This window comes from Aquarana catesbeiana, linkage group LG13 (assembly GCF_042186555.1).
Source record: "Aquarana catesbeiana isolate 2022-GZ linkage group LG13, ASM4218655v1, whole genome shotgun sequence".
Taxonomy (NCBI): domain Eukaryota; kingdom Metazoa; phylum Chordata; class Amphibia; order Anura; family Ranidae; genus Aquarana; species Aquarana catesbeiana.
In genome coordinates this window covers 119,609,008-119,632,076 of record NC_133336.1, presented here as the reverse complement: position 1 = coordinate 119,632,076, position 23,069 = coordinate 119,609,008, and the positions used below count along the sequence as shown (strand labels likewise).

At 43.0% G+C, this 23,069-nt stretch overlaps 1 protein-coding gene across 1 annotated transcript in view; it reads right to left on the bottom strand.

The window, feature by feature from the left end:
* AKAP6 (A-kinase anchoring protein 6) overlaps positions 1–22,750 on the bottom strand; it is a 412,130-nt gene extending 389,380 nt beyond the window's left edge. Inside the window, exon 1 of the mRNA XM_073609738.1 lies at positions 22,606–22,750. The gene's annotated coding sequence lies outside the window, so the exon portion shown is untranslated. The remainder of the gene's footprint in view (positions 1–22,605) is intronic.
* Positions 22,751–23,069: the final 319 nt, after the last annotated feature.

Below are 23,069 nucleotides of genomic sequence, written 5' to 3'. Positions count from 1 at the left end.
AGATACAATTAAAGTGGTTCTAAGGGCAGGAATATATTTACCCTAAAGCATTCCCTGCCTTAAGTTAAAAAACCCATTGGTTGTATCTCCTCCTTACCTCCCTTTACACTTACATGAGTCCTATCCTGAGCTCTGTGCTGCTTTCTTTTCCTCTCCTCATAGGACTCAGTGAGGCCAGTGGAAGCCATTAGGTCCTGCTGCTGTCAATCAATCATGTGAGGAGGGAGCAGGGGGCGGAGCTGGGCCACGCTGTGTGTATCTATAGAGCAACACAGCTTGGCTCGTGAGAGAGCCTACAAATGCACCCCCATAGCGTGCAGGAACCCCAGAAGGGGAAGCTTGGGCTGCTCTGTTGTGAAATACTATTGCACAGAGCAGGTAAGTATAACATGTTTGTTATTTTAGAAAGTTAACCTTTACTTCATTTTAAATCATTATTACTGTTGATATTATGATCATGCATATGGCAACATAGGACAACTATAAAAAGGGGCAACTTAAATTTAAAGTGGTTCTAAAACCCGGGTGCTTTTTAATATTAATACATTCCCTGCATTAAGGTTAAAAAAAAAAAAAAAATTCCCTCCCACCCTCTCTAAACACTTACTCGAGCCTGTCAGCGATCCAGCGCTGTACCAGCTTCAGGTCTTCTCTCCCCTCTTTTCCTCTTCTCACAGGGACTCGGGCAGCAGCAGGAGCCATTGGCTCCTGCTGCTGTCAATCAAATGCTGTGAGGGAGCAGGGATCAGGGCTGAGCCAAACTGTGTGTGTCTATAAATGCACACAGCGCAGCTTGGGGGAGTGACTGCAGGTGAGCCCCCATAGCAAACAGCTTGCTTTGGGGGCACACCAAGAACAAGAGGAACCTGGAGCACCGAAAGGGGAACTGAGAAGTGGAGATTCAGGGTGCTCTGTGCAAAACTATTGCACCGAGCAGGTAAATATGACATGTTTATTATTTTTAAAAAATTTAAATGTTGTAGTTTACAATCACTTTAAAATAATCCTGTCACAGTAGAAAAATGGTTGCTGGTATCTTAGGCTTTTTGTACAGTATGCTGCTAATTATTTTCTTGGTTAATCCTGAAATCCAGGCAAACAGCCAAATACACAAAATAAATAAATCGATAACATCTGTTTTACCTGCCAAAGGATTTGTATTTCTGTCAATCCAGTCCAGAGATTTAGATTTAGTCCCACAGCAAAGCCTTGTCTAGCAGGGAAGGGGACCTGATTTTTCTCTGCTACAATTTCACTTTCACTTACAGGTCCCCTTCCCCTCCCCACCTTGTGACTGAACTATGAAAAGAGAAGCAGCACACTGATGAGCTCTCTGTCACACCATCACTAATATGCTGTCTCTTCCTAACACCATGACTTCTTACAATACTGCACACCTGACTGGTTCTTTGGACTGCTTCTACGTCCCACTTTTTGAGCTCTACTGTGCAGACTAAATACTGGACCATAAGAAGCTCCTTTGAATCTTCTTGTCACTGCAGTGAAAAATGAACTTCGATTTGACCCCAATAAAGATTAGAAAATCAAATGGACATTCCTGAAACAAAACATTGAACTACATTCTTCTAGTGTATGCCCAATTTTTTTAGCATGAGTTGTTTTCCTTTACTTAATTATCTTCGTCCACCATTATCAGAGGTCTCACCTGGATTCTCAATTTATTTTACATGATGGTAGAATGACTTGGAACGAGGGAGACCCTTCACTTGGCTTCATAATGGCCATGGTGTGTTGGCAGACACAAAAGCTTATGAATAATGCCATTACTAGAGTCGCTTAAAGGTATTAAGCCAGCCATAGATTAGAACCACCTATGTACAGGCTGATTGTATACAAGTCAATCTATCATTTGACTTGGGTATAACCAGAATGTTGGATTTCTAGCATGCGATTATTGCCAGTGGCTCCCTGTGCGGCCCCCCAACCCCCGCAGGGAGAACACAATAGCTCCACAGGAGGGATTCCCTCATCAGCACTGAGTGTGTTGATGGGGGATTTGAGCGATTTTCATTCTTGTAACCAGTGGTTGCAGGAAAGAAAATCGTATAATATATGGCCTGCTTAAGACGCCAGTGCATAATTCAAGACACTGGCGTCAAGGAAATACTACTTTATGACAGATTGTCTTTTAAACATAATCCAACTTTAGTTTAGTTAATAGTGTAATAGTTGAATAAACTGCATAGTAATTGATTGCCATTCTAAAATTTTAAACTATTCTAACTGATTTGTAAAGCCATGTGATCCCTTTGTCAAAGTTGACATGGTGATCATACGATTGGAGACTACACTGAATAATTATGATCTTTATTGGAGCACTGGTCCTATCAATGACAGATGGGTCTAATAGCTGGAAGGGTGTAGATCTGCAAGGTTAAAAGAGAAATGTGAACTGAGGACTGATTATAGTAGCTCATTTGGCCTAAAAAGAGTCTACTGTTTCCAGTCAGTTCAGACCTGACCCAGGAGGTGCACTAAGGCCTCGTTTACATGCCTGCAGAGGGCTGTGCACACGTGGGCCTGGGGTTTACAAGTATCTGCATTCAGCAATGGCCAGCAACCTATACAAATCAACGACAGGCTGACAAATTATGAATGTATGTATATGTACATCTGGGCAGTTACATGTAATTAGTGACAGATAAGCAGCCCTGGATGCAGACTCCCCATCTTCCCTGAGCGAAACAGTGCCCCATCATGGGTGTCAGTGCATGGAATAGTGTTCCATCATAGGTGTCACTGGGAGAAACAGTGCCCCACCATAGGTGTCAGTGCATGGAATAGTGTTCCATCGTTGGTGTCACTGGGAGAAACAGTGCCCCATCATGGGTGTCAGTGCATGGAATAGTGTTCCATCGTTGGTGTCACTGGGAGAAACAGTGCCCCATCATGGGTGTCAGTGCATGGAATAGTGTTCCATCATAGGTGTCACTGGGAGAAACAGTGCCCCATCATGGGTGTCAGTGCATGGAATAGTGTTCCATCATTGGTGTCACTGGGAGAAACAGTGCTCCATCATGGGTGTCAGTGGAAGAAAGAGTGTCACATTATTAGTATCACTGGGAGGAATAGTGCCCCATTATTAGTGCCAGTGCAAGGAATAGTGTCCCATTCTTAGTATCATTGGGAGAAACTGTGCCCCATTGTGGGTGTCAGTTGGAGGAATAGTACCCCAGTATTAAGGCCAGTGCAAGGAATAGTGTCTTATTATTGGTATCACTAGGATAAACTTTGCCCCATTGTGGGTGTCAGTGGGAGGAATAGTGCCCCATCACTGATGTCAATGGCAGGAATAGTGTGTCAGTGGGAGAAATATTACCCCATTGTAATAGTGCCCCATCGCTGATGTCAGTGGGAGGAATAATGTGTCAGTGGTAGGAATATTTCCCCATTTTTGGTGTCAGTGGAAGGAATTGAGGCCCATATGTGGTGTCAGAGGGAGAAACAGAGCACCATCCTTGGTGCATCCAGGTATGGGGAGCATGTGATCCCTTCCCGTTTGGCAGTGCTCAGTTCTAATAAACACTGGGTATCCTCACTAGAGCGCCCTTCCACCAAACAGACACCCCCACCTCGCCAATGCCTCTAAATAAACTCAAATAGTGGTGTGAACCAATATTAGGTGGTGAACACCCAAAACATCCAATTCCTTACTCTCACAAATAGTGTTGACCAGTGTTAAATGGTGTGTATAAAATGTAATGAAAACGTGAGAATCGATAAAAACAAGCGAAAATAGGAACAGCTGCCCCTTTAAAATATAAATATAAACGTGCAGCACAAAACACAGTAGGAGGGTTCCACCACTATTGTGCTATACACAGTTTTTTGGTTACATTTATTTATATTTGAAGCGCCCCATATTTATTCCAGGTGCCTATAGGGGAGTATTGGGCTAGCAGTGGCTGAGTGCTCAGTTCTAGCAGCCAATCTCTAGGCTCAAGCACTGTCAAATGATGGAGGGGTACCAAAAACACAGATGACACCTCAGATTTCAGCAGAGGCAGGAGCTGTGTTGAGGCACTGGTAAGGTTAGTATAGCTGGGGATTTTTGAATTATGATAAAGGGAAATTATTTAAATCGTATTAAGCAAATTTACTGGAGCTCGTTTGATAGTCAAATGTATTAGTTTGGGCTATATGATGTGTCTAAGGAGCAAGACATTGGTGTGATTGTAATAATGTGTAGCTGTTTGGTTCACTGCTGGTTGCTGTTGAAAGATGTATATATTTCAACATCTGAAAGCACCAAATTCTATTTTTAAATCTAGGCGGTATTGTATAAACTAATGGGGTAAGAGGGAGGAGGCTGATATGGATCCTTGTCATATCAGAGGTAATATCAAGAAGCAGTTATTATGATGTACAGATAAAGCTGTAAAGCAGATAAAGCTCAAAGCCAGGTGTCCTAGTTTTCAAGAAGTTAGTAGGTCATCCCCAATGAGAGTATATTCATTTTGGATGAGCAAAGAGGAGTTCACCAAGCCAGGCCACTGATCATTTGATGGAGCTTCTTAAGCCAACACAACATAATCACGTTCTTAGTAAGTAACAAGAGCTCTTGAATAAGTGTTTGAGCATGGCTAGATAAAAACAAGATCACTGATGTTACTTAAAGTGTTTGTTACCCCGACATTTTATATTCCTGATATGTGCATGCTCAACTATGTATGAGAAAGTATCCTGTGCTCCTTGTATTGCTTCCTCTGTGTGAAATCCCTGGTGTTCTTGCTTTCCTAATAAAAACTGACCACATTAAGCAGGAGAACACACCATGATAAGTTCTCTTGCTTTGACTTACTTGCCCCCCAGCGACACCACACATATGATTTTAAATATCTAATATGTTCACGTGGCCTATTTTGTTTTCCTAGAAACTTCATTTGCGCTTTAATATACAGCAAGATCTCAAACCTTCAGTATCCCCAGTACCACTACAACCACCACTGATCCCTATCCTCAATGCAGCAGCAGAATATCACCTGAATTATTACTATCCTATTTGGCTCAGATATCATGGCAGTATGTGATCTCATACAATACACTCGTACTGTGATCTCATACAGTACTGTGATTTCATTCATCACACCTATTCTGTGAGCTTATACATTACATCAGCACAGTGATCTCATACATTACTCCAATACTTTAATCTCAGATTTTACACCAGTACTGTGTTATCATACATTACACCCTACATCAGGTGTCTAACCTGTGGCCCTTTAACACATTTTGTGCAAATCTTAGGGCTCACACAGACCTATGTGCTTACTTGGGTCAGTAGACTGGCTTTTATTAGTTAAATTTGTTTTCCTTCACATTTAAGCTGATCCGTGTTTTACAAAATGTTTCATGTTTTTTATTGTAAGGCTAGGTTCACATATATGCAGGTGCTGGACTGAGTGTAAATCGCACGCTTTCCTATACTCACAGCAAAAACAGCTGCTGTTAGTAGCTGAACAGGGGTGCCATTAATTCTTGTATTTTTTTGCAATAATAATTTAATTGAAATTTTTTGTTTGTGTAAAAAGTTGAAAAGATACAAGCACTGTGCCATAGTAAACAGTTTGTAAGCATATAGTACACTGAAAAGCATTCCAGTAGACATTGTCAAAATTGAGGAAAAACAACATAAACAACAGGGAAGGTGCCTCAACATAGACCACTAACATGGGTGTTGTAAGAACAGGTAATCACAACACAAAAGCAGTGTGCAAGCATTTATATATCAAGGAAAGGCTCAATGCTATACTATTATTGTAGCCTGAATACATTAGTGCAAAGTATCCCATAAGTGAGAAATAAAATAGAAAGAGGCAGAACAAACTGGTTAGGAGGAAACTAAGAAGGAGGGGAAGGGAAAAGAAAAGGACTGCCGCAACTCCCCAAAACCTCAGCAGAAATCTAGCAACCAAAATAAGAATAAAATCAAAGGGAGTCCATTTAGGGCAGATCTTCCTTAAAGTGCCACAATTCCCAGACTAGATTATGGGCTTCTAATTTATCATAAATCCAGTTTCTCCATTAATGTTACATCCTTGATTCTAGCATACAAAGCAGCTGAGGTGGAGGGAGTGGAATTTTTCCAATTAAGTGCTATAAGGCATCTTGCAGCTATGAGCACATGGTGTAACAACTTTTTATGGGTAAAGGGGACAGACTCAACAGAAAAAGTTTAGGGGTAAACGGGATAGGCACCTCAAAGAGGCTGTATAAAAGGCTTTGTACAGAGTTCCAAAAGGTCGTGATTGCTGGGCAACTCCTGTAAATATGGTAAAGTGTGCCTTTTTCACAATGGCATCGCCAACATTGATCGGTGCTGGCAGGGTAAATAGCGTGGAGTACATCTGGTGTCACATACCAAAAGTAAAGTACTTTATATGCATTTTCTTTATAAAGAGTACAGCGATAACTCTTGGCCACCTGAGACCAGACCACCTGCAACGCTTCCTAAGAAATCTCCTCTCCCAAGATCTTCTCCAAATCTGAGGCCTTGCCTATTAACATTCCCGAAGCAGAGATCACACTCTTAAAAACCAACTTCTCTTACAGCTGGAAAACAACTGCCCTGAAATACTTGGGGATCAAATCACCCCAAAATTCACTAGCCTATACCAAGAAAACCCCCCCCCCTTCCGCTCAATCAGATCCTTGTTACTCGAGTGGGAGAAACACCATATCTCCCTCCTAGTGCGGATCACTTCAGTTAAAATGACGATCCTTCCAAAGCTTCTATATCTTTTCCAAACACTGCCCATACCAGTCCCTTACAAACACCTGAAAAAATTTCAATCCGACCTATTCCACTACATCTGGAACTACAAAAGACATAGAATACCTAGGTAAGTACTAATGGCAGCACGCAGTGAAGGGGGCCTCGCGTTTCCCAATCTTATCAAATACTACCAGGCAACCCAGCTATGAGCAGTTGCCTCATGGTTCACCCACCGGTCATACAACAAATGGACAGAAATTGAAAAAATATGGCTAGCTCTGATACACCTGAATAACTTACTATGGAGTGCGAATGCGGAGGTAGCTCCCAAATGCCTGCTGGGCTCCATGTCCTAACTTAGGCGGCTATGATGCAAATTGTCACAACCTTATGGGTTGTCATCTGAGAGATCGCTCCTTACCTCTTTTATCTGTAATCCCAAGGTGCCAGATATCTTCACACGTCGTATCCCTGGACATCGCAGAACCTATTTCACTTTGGGAACCTAGTGGACCCCAGGTCACGCAAATTGTTACCCCTTGCTGAACTTCAGACCAAATACGATCTACCACGACAGGTGTTCTATGGGTATCTGCAAATCCGACATTACGCACTCACTATAGCCCCTAGCTTACAGTTCTCCCCCCCATCCTCCTTTGAAAATATGATCCTGGCGGATACCGCACAGAAGGGCCTAATATCGGATATTTATAAGATACTAAATACCTGCCCCCTAGAAGAACAGGGTAAACATTCCTATATGATTAGACAGGAGAAAGCCCTGTCTATGGGATATGAGGAAATGAGGAATGAGGAAATTCCCATATGGTTCCAAGCAGGAAAGAGTTCAATATGCACAATATATAAAGAAAACATGTATAAAATCCTCCTATTCTGGTACATGACCCCATATGCACTCCACGCCATCTTTCCTACTAGCTCAGACAGGTGCTGGCGATGTCAGGGGGCGAAAGGTACTCTCCTCCATATCTATTGGAGCTGCCCATTAATCACCCTATATTGGACCACGATCCAACAGCTATAAGCCCACCTTCTGGAGATAACGGTCCTGGCGACCCCAAAATGTTTTCTACTAGGCTTATCACCGCTGAAGCTCCTCACACCATATAAAAAATTAGTACGCCATGTCCTCAAGGCAGCACGTTGTCTCATAGCCTAAAATTGGAAACGCCTCCCCCTCCCCCTTCTCCTGAAGCCCTTTTCTCCAGAATCAAGGATGTTGAACTGATGGAGAAAATGATGGCTAGGTTGCAGGACAGGCTAGAGGGTCATAATAAGGTCTGGGAGCTGTTGCAACTTCGGGAGGACCCACCATGACCAGGTAATTAAAAAAAAGCTATCTCCATGACTTCTCTACCCCCTTTCCTTTTCTTTCTCCCCTCCTTCCCTTCATATAGAGTATTCTTGTAACTCTTACAGCCACATGCCAACTGCTACAGTTTATTAAATGAATCAGAGATGCATATTTGACAAAATGATAAAGCTAGATAATCGTATACTACTGTCCTTAAGCATAGCATCAGCATTCATGAGTAACCATCTGAAAGTAACGATGTATACTACGATTTGCACCTTTGAAATTGTGTACTTCTTTATACTGTATCGCAAATACAAACAATAATAAAATGTTATTTGATAAAAAAGAATGTTTACCCTGATCTTGCATGGGGTAGGTGGGGTAGGCATTCAGTATTCGATAAATATCTGAAATTAAACCTTTCTGTGAGGGGCCTTCCAAAATTGTCCTCTCAAAGGGAGTCGGGGGGAGAATTAGGGGTGATAGTCTGAGCATAATAGCCGATCTGCAAGTACCCATAAAACGCCTGGCGGGGTAGGTCAAATCTGTCCTGAAGCATATTAAATAGTAAAAGTTTACGGGTCCTGGGATCAACCAGGTGGCCATATTGAAATAAGTTCCATGTTGCCCAAGGGGAAGACATCAGGAACGTCAGGCTATCAGGTACTCTAGGATTATATAAGAAAGCAGTCATCAATGATGCCTCAGAGGCAAGAGCATGCTGGCGAGACAATACACGCCAAGTAGTTCTGAGCTGAGCCATTGCTCCCAGGAACTGACTAGGAACTACCTCTGCATTCACATTCCATAAAAGATTATTAAGATGCATAGGTGCTAGCCAGAGTTTTTCAATTTCCGTCCATTTGTTGTAGGCACACTGTGTACACCATGAGGCAACTGCACAAAGCTGGGCCGCTTGGTAGTACTTTAAAAGATTTGGAAACGCAAGGCACCCATCACTGCATGACGCCAAGAGGACTGTGCAAGGTATTCCATGCCACCTATAATTCCAAACAAAGATCAGGTCTATTTGCAGTTTCTTAAGGTGTGAAGCAGGAACATGGATAGGTAGTGTTTGAAATAAATACAGAATTTTAGGAAGAATGGAATCTTCTATTTATTTATTGTTGACCTAATTTGTTGGTAAAATAAGGGGAGAGTCCTCTTTATACAATGTAGCGTAAGAAAGGGTAAGATAAACCCCCAGTTACTTAGGAGACCTGGACTTCTAGGAATATGGAAAGCAGATAGTTAAGTGGTGCACCTTGGCCACAGGAATGTTGATAGGGAGTGCCTCTGATTTGGTCTAATTAATTATATATCCCAACAGTACATCATAACAGTCCAACTCAGCATGTAAATTAGGTCCTGCTCTGAGTTAGGGTCAATATGATATCATCCGCAAAAAGCAAAGTTTTAAATACCATTATTCTTAAAAGCACCCCTATGCACTGAAAAAACCACAGCACGTTTTCCCATGCTGGGAACCCATAGCAGTATGCGCTTTCCCTGCTGCTGCAATTTTGGAAAGGGTGCAGGACTTTTTCCCTGCATTTGTTTTCGGCCACAGGGGAACCACAATAATGTGAACCTAACATAATGCGCCTTGCTGAGAGAAATATTAAATGTGACACAAGTAATTTGTAAGGGGGGCCTGTAGGGAGCACAAATATGAAAGCATTGCTTGGTAAAGGGGTTGAACTCTTTAGCATGTATTATGTCTCCAGCCTATGATTGTCTTCTGAAGCAAGTTCCCAGTTTCCAACAATGCCAGTGTCGTGTTTGGACCTTCCTATCTCCTGTAGCATGTCTGCAGTCTCTGACTATGTCTTGGTGCAGATCCAAAGTCATTGACCATCTCTTGTTGCATTTGTGCAGTCTATGACAGCTTTCTGTAGTATTAGTGTAGCACCCTCTAGTTGTGCTGGGTGTTAGTATAGGCAAATTTATTTTAGCTCAGGACTAAGCCTGAGCTGTGTAATCAGGGTCAGGGTTACTTTAGTTCAGGGCTGGATGACTCATTCTAGCAGCCTCTCTGGTGCCTCCCCCTGTTTTCTGGGACATTGGCGAATGTTCTAGACATAGTGGATGGAGGTTAGGAGGAGCTGCTTGGAATATTTATAAGGGCCATCAAAGGGCTGGCAGGGGGAAGGCCACCCCATAAATAGGCATAAGTCATGCCAGCAGGGGAAGTCGGGTGGAAGATGGAGATGGAGTGCTGGGGAGGCTGTCGATGGCTCTCAAGGGTGCCCCCTAGTCTCGGGGGGGGGGGGAACCTTGGGCATACATACGGTCACACAAAAGTTCTCTGAACTTTCGACTGTCAAGAACGCAGTGACTTACAACACTACGACGAGCCGAGAAAATGAAGTTCAATGCTTCCGAGCATACATCGAATTGTTTCCGAGCATGCTTAGGAATTTTGCGCGTCAGAATTTGTTATTGAACAAAAACAAACAAGATATTTCGGGGGCACACTTTCTCATTAAAGCTGGTGCAGCTTTTTTTTTTTAAATGTTTTTTTGAGAATGTTTAGGTGTTTTTAAACTAGCCTTGCTGGAGGTGAATGTTTTTTTGCATGTGTGCGCTGTAATATTTTTCTTCTATTGTATGGTCTTATGGCTGCACCAGCTTTAATGAGAGGGTGCGCCCCCCAAATATCTTGTTTGTGTATTGTATGGATTCTGACCAAATCTTTTTGGGATAGGAACACCCTGCTCCCTCATTAAGTACCTCTCATTAGTGTCCATTTGTGTCATAGGTGGAGACCTCAATATTCTCACATTTAGAAGAGTGTAGCTCTCATGGTTCAGAGAAGCAGGATCTCCCAAATCTATGGATAGTGTAGGACCCACTAATCATGGGGTACTTTGTCGTAGTAAGTGGGCTTAGCACCATATAGCAATATGGTGTGACCAAATCCCCATATTTTTGAAAATGTTTTTTTGAGAATGTTTAGGTGTTGTTAAACTAGCCTTGCTGGAGGTGAATGTGTTTTTTTTTTTTTTTTTTGCATGTGTGCGCTAGAATTTGTTATCGATCGCATTTTCGGATAGGAACTTTTCCCGACCGAGAAAAGAAGAGAGAGAACATGCTCTCAATCTTTTGCTGGCTGGAATTCCGCCAGCAAAAGACCGATGGAGCATACACACGGTCGCATTTTCCAACAAAAAGCTCTCATCTGAGTTTTGCTGGTGGAATTTCCGATCGTGTGTACACGGCATAACGGAAACTATCCATCAGCTGGGATGGAGACGCCAAGCTAATCCCCTTTATTCTATCTGGTAAATTATGCCAACTGACTTGGGAAAACCTTCTGCCATATTAACAACCTAGAAAAACAATGTCATGAGAGAAATATGGAGGGTACCAATGATTATATTCTGAAAATCTTTCTGAATACTGCTATGTAAGACAAGCCTTTAACTTTCTATCAGTCTTCCATAGCCAGATTATTATATATCATAATGTAATATTTTTACATATTTTTCATTCATTGTTAACGTACATAGAATACAAAAAAAACACCTTCAGAAAATTATAGCATTGTGCAAAATAGTAGAAAAGAGAAATGTTATATGATTCATTTAAAAGGGGAAAAAAATAACGTGTTATGTCCCCGAAAAGGTTGGGAAATCAAATGCACAGAATAAAAGTAGAAATAAGACTGCACCTTTGACAAAACAAGGGAAGTGTGCATGTTAGCTACCGTGTCCAAGCACACATAGGCGTGTAGAGGAGTTTAGAGGCAGAAAAAAACCCTTCAGCCAATGTTCTCAGGAGCAGCCTAAATGCATGTAAGGCCTAATGTACACGGGACGCTGAGGCAACCTCTTCTGAACGTGTTTTTTAACAGCTTGAAAGCGGCGTTTAAAACTGCCCGTTTAGCTGCATTTGCATGCCGCGTTTAGTCACGTTTAGCGGCGTTTTGCCGCATTCGCGCCTATTAGCATTTATTTAAAGTGGAGTTTCAGGAAAAAAAATTTTTTAGATGTCAGCAGCTGTAAATACTGCAGCTGCTGACTTTTAAAATAAGGACACTTACCTGTCCCGGGGTCCAGCGATGTCGGCACCTGAGACCGAACCGTCCCTCGATCCTCGGGTGCTGCCGCCGCCATTCTCACTGAGGGAATCAGGAAGTGAAGCGTTGCGGCTTCACTGCCCGGTTCCCTACTGCGCATGCGCGAGTCGCGCTGCGCGTCTACACTGGTCCCCGTTGTGTTGTGGGAACTGGGTATTTCCCACAACACAACGGGGGTGGGCGGGGAGTCTGCGGCTAGCTGCGGCTAGCTATACCCGGAAGTGGGTGCAGATACCTGTATTATACAGGTATCTACACCCCCCTGAAAGGTGCCAATTGTGACACCGGAGGGGGGGAGGAATCCGATGAGCGGAAGTTCCACTTTAGGGTGGAACTCCGCTTTAAGATAACATCATAAGACCCTCACAAAGCCCCAAAAAACAGTATTGTTTAACTCTTTCAGCCATTCTGTGAGACCAGAGTGAGTAGCAGCAGCTGAGAGAGCAGCAGTGTACTTGTATCTACCTCAATTTCAGTGCTTTTACTATGGATCCCATAATGAGCATATGTGAGGATATTAAATTTCATGCAACTTTGTTTGATCAAGTCGGGGGTCAAGCTCAATGGTGGGGTCATCTGGTTCAAATCTAACAACATATACGACAAATTCCAGTTCTACTTTGGCTAACAGCAATGCTAGTGGTTGTATTGGATTGGATCATGCTTATTAGGGGTATATAAATGGTCTATGAAACCGAATGACGGCCACAGCGTGGACCTGAATTCCCGGCAGGCCGTCATATGATGGCCTCCCCAGTGCACACGCTTTGCGCGCGCCCTGCAGGGCGCGCGCCGAGCGCGCTGTGATCACTGAGCCACTGAGACTCGGCTGATCACCGATCCCAGTTTCTACTACTGAGTAGAAAAAAAAGCCGATCACAGCTCAGATGAGAGGGACAAAGGTCCCGAAGTGGAAGAGGCACATCTGCCTCATCTTTGCCAGCTAACAGTGCCACCTAACAGTGCCCACAGTGCCACCGAACAGGGCCCACAAGTGCCACCTAACAGTGCCCACAAGTGCCACCTAACAGTGCCCACAAGTGCCAGCTATCAATGCCCACCAGTAGTGCCAATCAGTGCCACCTAGCAGTGCTGCCTATCAGTGTAACAGATCAGTGCCCATTATTGCCACCCATCAGTGCCCATCACTGCCACCCATCAGTGCCCATCACTGCTGCCTCATCAGCGTACATCAATGAAGGAGAAAAATTACCTGTTTTAATTTTTTTATAACAAAATATAAAAAAAACTTTTTTTTTTTTTAATTCAGTCTTTTTACATTTTTTTAACAAAAAATAAAAACCACAGAGGTGATCAAATACCACCAAAAGAAAGCTCTATTTGTGGGGGAAAAAAATGATAAAAATTTAATTTGGGTACAGTGTTGTATGACCGCGCAATTGTCATTCAAAGTGCGTCAGCACTGAAAGCTGAAAATTGGTCTGGATAGGAGGGGGGTTTAAGTGCCCTGTAAGCAAATGGTTAAAGGGAAATTTCATCCACAGTTATGCTTTCTTACATGGTATGCAGGCTTATTTTCAGTTCGTATAAGCACCTGCCCCAGAAATCCAACAGAATGCTGCTGCTATCCACTAATCTGCTGCCACAGGCCGAGGCCCATACCACCATCTTCCCTTCCTATGTGATTGAGAGCTGGCTGCCTCTTTCAGGTTCTTGCAGGCAGCCCCTGTTGATGCGCTCCCAGGTCTACCCACCAGCTGCTGTGGTTTCCAGCTTCAGCAGCCTCTTGGGATACATGATGGGGGCATCCCAGTAGGCTGCAGGAGCAGGACATGTTATTCTTGCCTAGGAGAGAAAAGAGGCAGGGGGCAGGTGGAGTAAAAAGAAATGTAGGGAGGAAAGTCCATTTTGGGAGTGAAGGTGTGCTTTAAGCTACATTAAAGCAGTAATAAACCAAAAATGCAATATATTGCATCTGACCGATCCAATGTGGTGTCTGCATCCCCCTTACCTTGTGCTGCTGCTGGTAAGAAGCTGGGGGCAGAGCTGGGAAGCAGAAAGTGCAAGGTCTGGAGGAGGTTCAGAGGCAGGCTGAAGTCTGCTGATATCAGGGGAGGTGGAGATGAGGGGGTTCTGCAACTGCACAGAAAAGTGCAAGACCTGTAGGAGGAGTTCTGTACTCCTCCCTGCTGCTGACTGCTATGATGGGGAGGGGGGGGGGCAGAGACAAACCTCTCCACGGCTGCACAGAGAAGCTCAGAATCTGGCGGAGCAGTTCTGTCCTCCTCTGTGTTGTCGACTGCTGAGACAAGGTGGGGGTGGAGATGAGGGGGTTGCTGCAGGGACATGAGAGGTGCAAGGAACACATGAATGGCCTGGAAGGCCAGATTCAGCCCACTGGCCTTGTGTTTGATGAAGGAGCACAGGGAGCACCTTTGGACAGCAGCATTGTCAGTCTGGGAGGCAGGGGAGTGTTAGATGTACTAGCAGATTTAGATACACTAGCAAATTGCACCCTAATTCCAGCTCACACCGTAGCTACACACACCGTTACAGCAACAGTTTTTCCTTTTGGGATAAAGGTTTTTCATTAAAAGGTAAAAGCTGATCATTGTAATCACCCCTATCAGTAGTAAATAGTTTGTCTCAACACTCTAAACTGATACATTCTGCAGGACAGCTTGTTCTGTTGAAAAACAACAGACTTACTAGCCAGAACACCAGGTGAAAATAAAAAGAAAGAAAGTCTTAAAAAGAAAACAAATGCAGTCATCACATCTAATGCCCCATACACACGATCAGAAATTCCGTCAGAAAAAACTTGGATGGTCAATCTTGCCTTGCATACACATGGTCACACAAAAGTTCTCTGAACTTTCGACCGTCAAGAACGCGGTGACGTACAAGACTACGACGAGCCGAGAAAATGAAGTTCAATGCTTCTGAGCACGTGTCGAACGGTTTCTGAGCATGCGTGATTTTTTGCGTGTTCGAATTGCATACAAACGCATTTTCGGATAGGAACGTTTTCCGAACGAAAAATAGAGAACCTGCTCTCAATCTTTTGCTGGCTGGAATTCTGCTGGCAAAAGACCGATGGAGCATACACACGGTCGGAATTTCTGACCAAAAGCTCACATCTGACTTCTGCTGGCAGAATTTCTGATCGTGTGTACGGGGCATAAGAATGACTAAGCTGCAATAAAATAAATGTTTGCTTTTTGGTTTAATACTGCTTTAACTCTAAGCAATTTCCTGTTGTGGCTAGCCTACTGGTGTGACCAGCCTACTGGTCTGTAACCCAGTTCCTACCCACAACCCAATACTCCTGGTCATAATATATAGGCAAGGATTGAGATGTGTCCAGTATTGGTATGGTGGATGCAATGTTGAAGTAATTGTAATGTGGGCTATTTTCAGTTCATGAGCCTCTGCCAGTTTAAAGGACCATGCATAAGGGTCAGTGTGCACAGACATTTAGTTTTTTCTTTTGACATGGATTTGTAAAACACTTGTGCAGGATTTGAAACACAAATTGTGTTTGATTTTTTGATAATCTTACAGGAAACCTTTACGGCCCCATGCACACTGGCCATATAGCCCCAGTGTATGACGTTCTGGCATTTTGATGTGGGCAGGGGGGCACAGACTTCTTGTGTTCTAAGCATTTTTCTCTGGGCTCAAACTGCTCTAAACATTATTTTGCGAAGTGCACCGTCCAGTCACAGCAGCTGTCAGCCCTACATAAAGTGTGCCAGCAGTGGGGCTGGACGGTTCACCTGTGCCCTCCTCCTGCATATATATTTATACAAGGTGGGCCAAAAGTAGGCATACATTACTTATAAATGAGGCCCCTCCTCATTGTTTTTTTGGTACAGAGTTACCTTCACAAAACTTTCCTACAGTCTTGGATTGGTCAACCTGGCAGCATTGACTGGCTGCCATGTTTACCCACCGGACACCTATGGACTTCTTTTTTTTGGGATGTAGTAAAGGATAAGGTTAATCAGAGGAATCCCCACACAGTGGAATAATTGAAGGAGTATATATTAGGCATTTATAAAGATTGATGCTAACAGATTTGTGTGTTAGGACCCTTTCACATGGACAATCATTCTAGGTCTGTCAGTTTTGTGTCAGAACCAGAATGTACTGTATGTCTATGGGTGGGCAGATGTAAACAGATGATCATCCGCTCACATGCCTCCACATCTGTGTCCGTTCATGTCCATATTTTTAAACAGAACAAGGCTGCATCCTTTTTCGTTTTGACAGATCTGAACAGATGTATCATTTATATCCAATCCATTCATGTCCGTTTTTAGGTAAGAAACATTTATTGTTTATACTTTTGCCACCTAAGATTGGTGTCTGTGACAGCTAAAAAGAAAAATAGATATAGACTGATGTGAGCTGAACTCAAGTACAAAATGATGTTAACTGAACTGATGTAAACTGAATCCATGACTGAACGGATGACACTTTTGTGACAGGACCCTTAGGCCTAGATCACATGGGGTGATTACATGCATGCCCCATGCAAGGCCTTGTTTTGGGGTTTTCGGGGGTGTTTTGCCACATGCATCCTCACCCACCTGGATGTGATATTGGGACACAGTGGTGTGTCAATGCAGCCATGTGTCCCAACAGACAACAATTGAATGCCGGCACACGAATGTACTCAACACCTGTAAATCCTTATGCTGGCAAAACATGACCCTGCATGGGGCACACATGTGATCGCCCCTTGTGAATGAGGCCTTACAGTGTGTCACAGTGTCTAGGGCAAGATTCCAAGAATGTTGTGTAGCCCCCTGTTCCTAAAAATGGGGCTATAGTGTCAATTTAGTTTTTGGCTGAGCTGTAAACAGCTCAGATTGATTGGCAAACCCCGTTCCCGAGGTTTGCAGAGGTCAACCGAGCTGTCCTCGGGCCTTTCCGTGCATTTCCGAACGGCGACGATCGGCGCCGCTCGGCTCCAGCGACCCCCCCACCTCAGGCCAAACGTGGTACTGCACACGCTTTGGCCTGAATCATGCTCGTTTTGCGAGACAACACTCGCAAACCAAGTTACGATTTTTAAAAATACAGTGCTCGTATTGCGAAACACTCGTTAACCGCGTTACTCGCAATCCGAGGTTCCACTGTATATCTAACTACCCTTACAGTACCCCCGGGTCGGCTTGAAGGTTCTGGTACTGTCAAGCTGTTCTACAATCCAATCAAGGAAACACGCTCCTGGCTGCTAAGTTTGTGGGAGAGACTTATCCAGGCATCCACTGGCTGCTAAGTCTGTGAGAGAGGCTTATCCAGACATCTTACTGGTTGCTAGGTCTGTGTGAGAGACCTATCCAGGTATTCAAGATCTGCTAAAAGAAAGCTGTTTTGTCCTTTGATTCAAGGAGTCTGTAAGTGATCTGCTAAAAAGGGTATCTAAACCCCCCCTCAACCTCTTTCCTACAACCTTTCTCAAGTTCTAATGAAAGCATTGAAAAATACCTAAAGTGACTGGCGCCCATATTCTGTTCAAAATTCCCATTATAGCCATGGACTCAGCCCTGGGGTGAATGTAAGCTCACTCCCTGTATCTGGAGGTACCTCTTTGCTCCCAGTAGACCCAGGGGGGCGCTACAGTTGCAATGTTGATGGAGGACATTTCAAGCACCTAAGAGACTAAACAGTGTCACAGTGTCGGTGACAAGTTCTAGGTATGTTGCACCTAAAAGAATAAATATGACCTGATCAGTTCAGTATACCTAATTTGGGCCATATATTCTCAATATCTGTAAAGTAAAAGAGATAATAAATACATGAAAGTGTGAACATAAATAAATAGGCTTAAACCAAACATGATACGAGGCTTCCCTGAGCAGAGCATATGCGTATATTCTTTAAGTATATTTCAAGCGTTTTACACGTGTATTAAAGCCTCAGGCGTCTTTGTTTTAATCAATGGAAAGGGGGAGGAGATTCGTTTTTACAGGCTAAAAAAACACCATAATTCGCCAGCAAAGATGCTCGATTTGAGTGTTTACAGGTGTTCCCACATGGGAACAAAACACCCAAATCTGCCTCAAAAGAAGCTCATGTGGCTTTGCAAAGTCAGGCGTCTGAGTGCCCATATGCGAACAATTACTATTTAATTACACAGGATTTTATCTGTTGAGAGATTTAGAGCTTTTTAAAAAAAATGGGGGGGGGGTACCTGGTTTTGACAGGTACAGAAAGGGAAAAACGTATTTGATCCCCTGCTGATTTTGTACATTTGCCCACTGACAAAGAAATGATCAGTCCATAATTTTAATGGTAAATTTATTTTAACAATGAGAGAGAGCATAATAACTAAAATATCCATAAAAACGCTTTTAAAAAAAGTTATAAATTGATTTGCATTTTAATGAGTGAAATAAGTATTTGATCCCCTATCAATCAGCAAGATTTCTGGCTCCCAGGTGTCTTCTATACTGGTAACTAGGGATGAGCCGAACACCCCCTTGTTCGGTTTGCACCAGAACATGCGAACAGGCAAAAAATTTGTTCGAACACGCGAACACCGTTAAAGTCTATGGGACACGAGCATGAATAATCAAAAGTGCTAATTTTAAAGGCTTATATGCAAGTTATTGTCATAAAAAGTGTTTGGGGACCTGGGTCCTGCCCCAGGGGACAAGGATCAATGCAAAAAAAAAGTTTTAAAAATGGCAGTTTTTTCGGGAGCAGTGATTTTAATAATGCTTAAAGTGAAACAATAAAAGTGTAATATTCCTTTAAATTTCGTACCTGGGGGGTGTAAATAGTATGCCTGTAATGGGGCACATGTTTCCCGTGTTCCGCGGCTTTCGAATTTGCCGCGAACCCCCAAATTGTTCGCTGTTCGGTAAACTAGTGAACAGCCGATGTTCGAGTTGAACATGAGTTCGACTCAAACTCGAAGCTCATCCCTACTGGTAACGAGCTGAGATTAGGAGCACTTTCTTAAAGTAAGTGCTCCTAATCTCAGCTTGTTACCTGTATAAATGACACCTGTCCACAGAAGCACTAAATCAGATTCCAAATTCCTCCACCATGGCCAAGACCAAAGAGCTGTCCAAGGATGTCAGGGACAAGATTGTAGACCTACACAAGGCTGGAATGGGCTACAAGACCATCGCCAAGCAGCTTGGTGAGAGAGTGACAACAGTTGGTGCGATTATTTACAAATGGAAGAAACAAAAAATAACTGTCAATCTCCCTTGGTCTGGGGCTCCATGCAAGATCTCACCTCGTGGAGTTTTAATAATCATGAGAACGGTGAGGAATCAGCCCAGAACTACACGAGAGAATCTTGTCAACGATCTCAAGGCAGCTGGGACCATAGTCACCAAGAAAACAATTGGTGACACACTAGGCTGTGAAGGACTGAAATCCTGCAGTGCCCACAAGGTCCCCTTGCTCAAGAAAGCACATGTACAGGTCCGTCTGAAGTTTTCTAATGAACATCTGAATGATTCAGAGGAGAACCATGTTTGGAGGAGGAGGAATGCTGCCTATGACCCAAAGAACACTATTTCCACTGTCAAACACGGAGGTGGAAACATTATGCTTTGGGGGTATTTTTCTGTTAAGGGGACAGGACAACTTCACCGCATGTACCGTCAAATCTTGGGTGAGGACCTCCTTCCCTCAGCCAGGGCATTGAAAATGGGTCATGGATGGGTATTCCAGCATGACAATGACTCAAAACACACGGCCAAGACAACTAAGGAGTGCCTCAAGAAGAAGCACATTAAGGTTCTGGAGTGGCCTAGCCAGTCTCCAGACCTTAATATCATAGAAAATATGTGGAGGGAGCTGAAGGTCCGAGTTACCAAATGTCAGCCTCGAAACCTTAAAGACTTGGAGAGGATCTGTAAAGTGGAGTGGGACAAAATCCCTCCTGAGATGTGTGCAAACCTGGTGGCCAACTACAAGAAACATCTAACCTCTGTGATTGCTAAGAAGGGTTTTACCACCAAGTACTATGTCATGTTTTGCAAAAGGGTCAAATACTTATTTCACTCATTAAAATGCAAAAAAATGTATAACTTTTTTTTTTTGTTTGTTTTTCTGGATTTTTTTGTTGTTATTCTGTCTCCCACTGTTAAAATAAACCTACCAATAAAATTATAGACTGAGCATTTCTTTGTCAGTGGGCAAATGTACAATATCAGCAGGGGATCAAATACTTTTTTCCCTCACTGTACCTGCTCCCACTTCCGCTGAAGTTTGGCCTTCCTCGCAGCCTTCTAGGACACGCCACAGGTCCCAGAAAGCTGCGGGACCATTCGCACATGTGCAGTGGGAAGTCAGCTGTTAGCCGCAAGCAGTTACAGCCGGCTTCTCAAAGTTAACATGCCGGCGGCTGAACCAGAAAATGGCTGAAGAGCCAGCTCAGGGGAGGACCGTGCTGGATTCCTGGAAAGGTAAGTGTCCTATTTCTAAAAGTCAGCAGCTACAGCATTTGCAGCTGCTGATTTATGATTTTTGATTTCTAGGCTGAAGAACCGCTTTAACTTCAAGATACAAAATGCTCATGTGTGAATGGGGCTTGATTCGATCAGTAATGTATACCTATTTTCAGTCGAACCTGTACATACACACACATATATACTGTATATATATATATATATATATATATATATATATATATATATATATATATATACCCCCATCAAATCATTCCCTGCATCTATTACCTTTTGTACCACCACCCCCTCTCTTTAAAATGTAAGCTCTATGAGCAGGGCCCTCCTGTACCTTCCGTATTAAACTGTACTGTAATTGTGTTGTCCCCCCTCTACATTGTAAAGCGCTGCGCAAACTGTTGGTGCTATATAAATCATGTATAATAATAATAATAATAATTTATAAAATATAATAAATATCTTTATGCTGACAGTTGTGTTAATAATGACATTACATAAGCAAAAATTACATTTTTTAAAAGAAATATTACTGTATGAAAATTCTAATACCTTCTCATTATTTTTTACAACTATATCATTTACTGTACCAACACCATGTTATCAGTAGCAATGTTAGTGAGTTAATTGCAGAAAAAAATGTGATTGTTCTAAGATGCCTAATGCAGTGCCTCCAAATACTAAAACAAAACCTGAACAAAACCTGAACTTGTCAGCACTGGTGTTTCATCCAATCAAGTTCCTTCTGTGGCCCCTCACTTCCGCCTGTAGCAGGCCCGAAATATGTGCACACTTATAAATAAACAACGTGTATGTTTCTGGCCTGGAGCAGAACACAAAGTCTGGCAGCAATTAATGTCCCCAAGGTCACTAAACTATATCCTGCCGCCTCTCTAGTCAGGAGGGGTAATCTAAACTATGTAGGTGGGAGGTCCAGAATAACCCTTCCTGCTCAAGGGGCCAGAAGGCTTTATCATTAGGAATTTTCTAGCAGGCAATATAGAAGAACTTAGCTGTACCTAGGATGATAGGTTGGGATTTATAGTTCATCAAAATGAGATGAGATGACGAGACACTAGCAGACCACTCTTTGCAGACACAAGTTCACGTTCATTCTTTTAGTGTCAGAGGGGCTGCTAAGGGTTACTAAGCTGTGGAAATGTAGAACACATCTGGAAACTAGAGAAGGGAGACCCCTGGGGATGGATCCTATTCTTCCCATTCATCTCTTTAAGGAAAGGTTTCCATACTCTGGCACGGTGTGGGGAGGGTGCAGCATGAAAAAATCAATAGTCAGTGTAAACCAAAATAAGCCTGTCCTTTCAAACATGGGGGAACGCCCTGAAGACGAGCGGACTACCAGGACCACAATTCCCTACCAGGCCAGCTTCACCAGCCTGCATTGCTAGGCCTGAGATTTTACTGAAGCGATAAATCAGCAAGTGCAGCATTACTGTATCATATAACAGAATAAAAAAAACCAGCGTCATTAATACAGCAGACAATACACAATACAGGAAATATGGATCGATTCTACGAGAATGCTTTATACATCAATAGGCATAAGGATAACAAAAGCCAGGCTGCTACATGACAATGTATATCCTATTATGTGTATGGAAAAATATATTATTTGTAATATTTGAAAGTAATGTGGTATAACATAAATACATAAGACCAATCATGTTTACAATCATGCCTGTATTTGTACAAATTTACTATTATTTGTTTTTATGCTGCTGTGAATATTTCTAACATTGCAGGCAATAGTAACGATTGTGTCTTTCAATACACATATTGATACACTAAAGCAATATATTTCCCAAGCCTGTGCATGCAATGTATATGTTGTTTGTATTTAAATGTGCCTATTATTTTGTACTGAGGCCTTTGTCTAGTAGTCTGCATAGCATGGCCTTATGTTTCTGCACCATCCCTCCCCTCCTCTCCTCCCCAGGCTATAAGGGTGGGTACCACTTGTCTCAGAGCTCCATTACACACTCCAAGTGTTCGCTGTCCTCAGCAGCATCCTCAGAAAGGCCAAGCAAGAGTCTAGGGGAACACTCACCTTCTCTTGGACTGCGCACGCTGCGTCTGAGGCTCTGGGCGGAGAGCGGTTGGTACTGTGACCTGCTGGATGATGCTGTGACATCAACTCAGATGATGCTGCTCATTAGGGTTGCAGTTGCCGTAGTAACCGGGGATGTGATGGAGGGAGGGTGGGAGGATGGTTATTACTGAAATGATGGGATGTACCTTGAGACTGAGGCTTAACCCTTTATCAGAGAGGGAGGGGATTTAACTGTCAATACATGACTTTGTAATCTGTAGCCTAAAATGAGCAGTAGCTGTAATAGATCATAGGTGTGGTAGTAATAAGTCATGAGTATACCAGATAACAGCTGTCAGAGCAGCACCGATATTTATTAGAATAGGGCTGTATGTTAAATTGCATGCTGCTGTCACATAAACGAGATTCTGTTGTATTTTTTTTTTTTTTATTCATTTAAAATAGAGATCTTTATAGCTGAA